General features: G+C 40.4%; 1 pseudogene; it reads left to right on the top strand.

Moving 5' to 3' along the window:
• The window catches only part of LOC114629572, a 16,387-nt pseudogene extending 13,279 nt beyond the window's left edge, over nt 1-3,108 (top strand).
• The last annotated feature ends 2,892 nt before the right edge of the window (nt 3,109-6,000 follow it).

The following is a 6,000-nucleotide window of genomic DNA, read 5'->3' as shown; positions in this document are numbered from 1 at the left end:
AGAGAGAGAGAGAGAGAGAGAGAGAGAGAGAGAGAGAGAGAGAGAGACAGAGACAGAGAAAGACAGAGAGAGACAGAGACAGAGAGAACTTTTAAAGAAAAATAAATTAAATGCTATGGCACAAGAATTTGTTGTACAAGATTGAGATCTGGAACACAAGAGACTATTACAAGATCTATGGTATGTTCTCTCTTAGCCTGGGGATCTGGTTTCTTCTCTCTGGTGATACTGTTGAGTGTTCTGGAACATATTTAATAGAGGAGGCAAAAAAGACACCGGATGGCAAACTTTATTACCAACAGTAGAACAGAGTTAGTTCTCTGAGGGTGGCACTCAGGCTTGCATGGCCCTTTCCTTCAGGGTTTGTGTGAGCACACACAGCGTTTCTGTCTGTGTAGCCCATTCTCTGGGTGAGAATGTGAGCCATCAACCTTCTGAGAGCCCACACATGAGCTCATTCCTGACCTGTTTCACATGACTGGGCAGAAATTTGGAAATGAGAATCTGCGTGTCATAGTTTAGGATATTTCTCTTTAATATTTATAACTTGGTCATTCATAATGGTTATTTAAGCTGGGCCTGGTGGTATGAGCCTGTTATTCCAGGATTCAGGCTGCTGAGACAGAAGGATCGTACTTCATGGCTATTTTAGATTACAAAAGTAAGATAATGTATAAATAGAGGAATAGAAATTGCATAAGATACTACAAATATGTTCCTTTTCTTAGTCCAAAGGGATATATATATATAATTTATTTATTTTTTTCAAATTGTAATTTATACTCATTCACACAGGGGTTATAAACACAAAAAGGCAGGATGTGGGGAAAGGGATGACACTGGAGTGTGGGTGTTCAGGAGGAATACAGATATCTTTCAGAACAGGGTATTGGCTGGGTGAGGGTTCAGGGGACAGGTCACTATGGCTCTGCCTATGATTCACTTGTCCTTATCTAAGTTGGTATTATCTGCCAAGGCTACATATTTACAAGGTCTATGTTAGTCCAAAGTTTTAATTCTCCCCAGAGAAAGGTGATTACTGGGAATCTCAATATCTTTAACAGGAAGGGAAGGGTGAGGAGTAGGTGGTGGCACACACCTCCTGAATTACACTATGGAAGGAGCCAAAGCCAGCAGTTCAGTGTGCTACCTTAGTGACACTTTTAATAGGGTCCCTGAGGGAAGAGACCATTTGTAGGACCTTGTGTCTCAGATCACTTGAAAAGTCTATGTTTAGCTTATTTTCCACCAGATGTCTTCATTTTTTTTCCAAAGAAAGACTATTTACCAATGTCACTTTTGCATGTTAGGAATGCTATGTGGGTGAATGCACGAAGCCATGAATACAGAGAAGACACTTGGATACAGATACATGGATACTGTAGGGTCCATGGTTACCAGGGAATGGTTCAGTTAAAAACAGACATAACACTGTTGATTAGAAGAAAATACCGTGATATTTTTGATGACATGTTCAAATTTTCTTTCAACTCCTCCCAACTCCCTCTCACCCCATTTTAGAGTGCAGACACAGAAAAAAGAAGTGTCTAGAGAGGTAAGCCAATTGTGCCAGTTGCTTTGAAACGTGCACTCTTGAAGAGTTCCTCTGAATTTCTTTCTTCCTGTTCCTTTTCTCCTTCTCTTTCTTCCTCATCCCTTTTCTCCTCCCCATTCTTTTTTATTTATTTATTTTTAGTCAAAGTGTTTTTCATATTATATATTTTCTTCATTTTTCTTCCTGTCTACAGCTTCTCTCAGATCGCACCACCTCTCTACCCACCCAACATTATTTTCTCTCTTTTCTTCAATGGGGAGGAGGGAAAGAAAAATAAAACCTAGAGAAATATAAACATCAGGTCAAAATAATCACTCCAAAACCATTCTCTGTCAGTTGTCACATTGGATCATCTGAGCTTTCTGACCTTATGTTGTTTCCATTACCTGTACACATGATACTGACACAAGCAAAGAGAAGCTTTGTCCCATCTTCTTTGTAATTCTCAGCACAGGTGTTCTTCTTGTGGGTGAAGGGAGATGCTCATTTTGGTTCTACATTTCAGTTATAAAGATGTCCAGTGTACAGATGACAAAATCCACTATGTCAAAACACTACCCATGAGTTAAATTAGTCTGTTTCGTTCTGTGATCTCTAGAAGCTCAAATCCCAGTCCACCATGACTACTCACAGTAAAAGCTCCTTCTATAGCTGGTGGGAAAGACCACAGACCCCAGCAGTTCTCTCTCAGATCATTTCCTCTCCCTGTAGCACCTGATGCTTTGTGCATGTGCTCTATGCAAGAGTGTACCATGCATGCTGTCTGTGCATCTGTTTCCAAGACAACCAGTCCCTGAAGAAAGGCATTGTTTGTTGTTTTACCCATCTTCCCACTCCGTGTTAGTATTAGAGTATGCAGATTTCAAAACCATTTTTTTCTTTGGCAAGAATTTATTATTGTGATGGGAGGTGTTGGTGGAAGTGGTGTGTTTGGGTGTATATGTACAGGTCCCATGGCAGCTGAGACGGTCAGAGGAAAACTATGTGGAGCTGGTTCTCTTCTACCTTTCTGTGGGCTCCAGGAATGTAGCATGGGTCACCAGACCCTCCTAACCTTAGGGTCAGAGTTAAGGCTGAAAATACAGGAGCCATCCAGTTCTTAGCTCAGTTCTAAAATGCACAACCTGATTAGGTTTTTAGTGTTAGATATGTCTTTTAAACATTCTACTTTTGTGTTCTATTACAGGAGTATATGGATGGATGCTATTATGAACTGCTTTTGTTTTAATGATTTTTTAATTTGTCTGATGTTTACTAAGGAAACTTTTCTATGACTTAACACTACATCTCTGTGTGGTACTGTTCATTCACTGTTAAGTTTTGTGATGAATGGGGCTCCTGTAGTCCCAGATACCCAGTGATGCTGAATCATGAATGAAAACAATCTGCTCAGATCTGTAAAGGGACCGTCCTGTTGATTTCTCAACAACTTTTTCTTCAGCTCAGTTGTCTTCCATGGATTTCAGAATGAAGTTTTTCAAAGTGCAGCCCAACCCCAGGCTGAGGACAATGTCTACATTATCAAAGACAGTGAATTTCCAGTTGCCCATTGAGGAGCCATCATCCAAGACTGCAGAAGAAAGAATGGAATATGACCATGCTGTTGTATTTTTCCTGTGTCAGTTCATGTGGTATTCCCATGTGTCAGCAGTAGTGGTGAGGGTGGCCCTCTCGCTGTTCATAGGCCTAGTGATTGTTCATATAGTACTCATTCTTACCACACACTGGGGGCATTCTCTCAAACAGGAACACTTTACAATGTCCTGTGTTCTTTACATGTCCCAAATTGTGTCTATGAGAACAAAAATCTATGGTAATTCAGAAAATGGACTTCTATCTTAGTTACTGAAACCATCAAGAAGCGAGGAATAAGATTTAAAAATACAAATAAAAAAACAAACAAACAAACACAAGTGAGGAGAGCAAGACTTAATTTAGAAGTACTTCATGATTATGTTTTTTTTTTCTTTTTTTTGCAACTTAAAACTTTATTTTTCTCATCTTCCCCAAGGGGGCTTAAGTCATGGTTGCTACAGGTTTAATGTATCTGGTAGAGAAACAGAAAGGAGTCTAGAGGTGTCCATGCTTTCTAATGGCTCCTGAAATATGATACAGTGTAATGTGGTTGGTCTTAGGATAAGAATGTGAGTTTCTATCAGGAGAGGTTACCATGGTGAGTATGGACCATGCAGATGTCTGGGAAGAAGATACTGGGGCACAGGATTGAGTTCATTAGTGCTATTTCTACTACACTTCTGTCTTGATGCTCAGTGTTCCTATACTGACCAAGTTCTGAATTAGGAGCTAGAAAGGAAGGAATGCAGAAATGGAAGGAGAAATGAGGGAGTGGGACTCGGGGTCTCAGCCTTAGAGGAGTCCTGTTGCAGGTAGGACAGTGTTTGGGGCTATCTCTTGTTTCATGTAGCGTTCTAAATTTCTAACTGTCTCCAGGCCATGTTTCTATTTAAATGTATTTCAGAAAACACAGCATTTTTCATAGTTAATCAGTTTTTCAGAATCAACATAATATTTGGTTTTGCTAAGAGTTAACAAAGACTGCTATTTTGATATCTTCATTGTCTGTTTCATTGTTCACAAGTCCCAATTTTCAAGGGAGTATTAACTTCTACATGAGATTTCTTCCTCCTGAGTGCTGCTGCCTCTGGTTGTCCTCCTATCTCCACATGCCCTCTATAGCAAATGTAGACACATAGACACACACATACACACACACACATACACTTCATATGTACTCATACATGCAAATAACTAAGATGTAAGAACATTAAAAAACTTAAATACTGTAGTTGGACAAGGTAGACAAATCCAATATTTAGATACCAATTATTGGTGCATTTAGTGATTTACTTAAAGTACTACTTATAATGTCCATTTGCCAAGCCTGGCTTCACTTGTTACCTACAACAGTCTGGAGAAATAGCTGAAGCAATGGGTCATTGCCCTTGACAACCTGCTGACTGGCATATATGCTTCTGTAAAATTTTTTTTGCTTGCTTGCCCTATTTGTATTATTTTACTTTTATACAATAAATGTCTGTTTTCTAGTGAGAAAGAGAAAGGATGTGAATTTGCATAGCAGAGGTTCTGGGGAGGTTCTGGGAGGAGTTGCAGGAAGAGAAACAGAAATAGATCATATGGAAAAGAGTATTTTCAGTAAAAGAAAAGCAGAAAGAAATCATGAGAATACCAAGTGGAGCCATCACAGGAGGCTTTTGGGAGTCATGCTAGCTCCTGTCTTCCCCTTTCAGTGGTGTTTGAGTACTTATTTGAGCAAGATTCCTACAACAATAAGACATGTCTAACTGGCCATCTTTTAAAAATGAAATGATAGTCACATGATATTTGATAAAACTTATGACTATCCAAAGTTATTTTCAAAGCAGGGAGCATTTTTGTGAAACAGAAGACCCAGGATTAGTGTGATCACCTTTAGATGGAGGAGGAGACAGAGACCCAGAAAACAGAACAGACCTGCCTTGACCTAGATCACCAGGCCAAATGCAAACAGATGGTACCTTTCCCTCACCCCAGTATGACCAAAAAGGCTTGGTTGCCAAGGCAATGTGGTACACACCTTTAATCCCAGCTGCTCACAAGCATTATCAGCAAGGTACTCCTGAGCTCATACCTAGCCCAGTGCTATAAATTTTAAAACAAAGGAACAGGGACATATAGACACCCTCACAAAAAACTTGTACAACTCAGAGGTTGACAGTCCTCCCTGTACCTGGGGGAGATTGGTTTAAAAGGAGAAAATTCAGACTGTGACTCCAGAGATGATAATGATCCAGTTTTGAGATTGAGACCTGAGCACTTGTTGACATGATACTCTCCATGTGATGCTAATGATCTGTCAGGGTCTTGAACCTCTGGTCTAGGCCTTTCTTCCCCTTCTCTAGACTGTATCCTTGAGTTTGAAAACATGTGGAAGCTACACCACTGGCTTCACAGCTGAGGCCTACTAATCCATGTCTTCCCATCCCACCCCAAGGTCTGTAGCGAGGGAAGGCAGACATGAGAATCCTCTGTTTCTATGATATCATGACTCCCAGGAGATTCTGATGGGCAAGAACATGGAAGGGTCTACTCACCTGGTTCGATGATGACTAATTCCAGCTCTAATTTTTCATCATCTATTTGACTAGGGAATTGTATCCTGCAGCAGTAGGTCCCATGGTAGGATCGAGTCACATTCTCTATGGTCATGGACAAGTCTTCTTTGTAGAAATTCCAGTTACCCAGCATCTGCTGGATTTCTGATATGTCACATTGCTGTTATTACTGCTTAGCACCTATTGGCACACTGTGACTAAGGACAGGGTCCTTTGCCCGAGCACACAGTCAAAAATGCCCAGAAGATAAGGAGAATGGAGCTGCAGGGCATATAGGCATTCTTACTGCCCTCAACTATACACACATGTACC

The sequence above is a fragment of the Grammomys surdaster genome, unplaced genomic scaffold, assembly GCF_004785775.1.
Source record: "Grammomys surdaster isolate TR1022 unplaced genomic scaffold, NIH_TR_1.0 313, whole genome shotgun sequence".
Taxonomy (NCBI): domain Eukaryota; kingdom Metazoa; phylum Chordata; class Mammalia; order Rodentia; family Muridae; genus Grammomys; species Grammomys surdaster.
The sequence above is the reverse complement of the archived record's forward strand: the minus strand, read 5'-3'. Positions and strand labels throughout refer to the sequence as shown.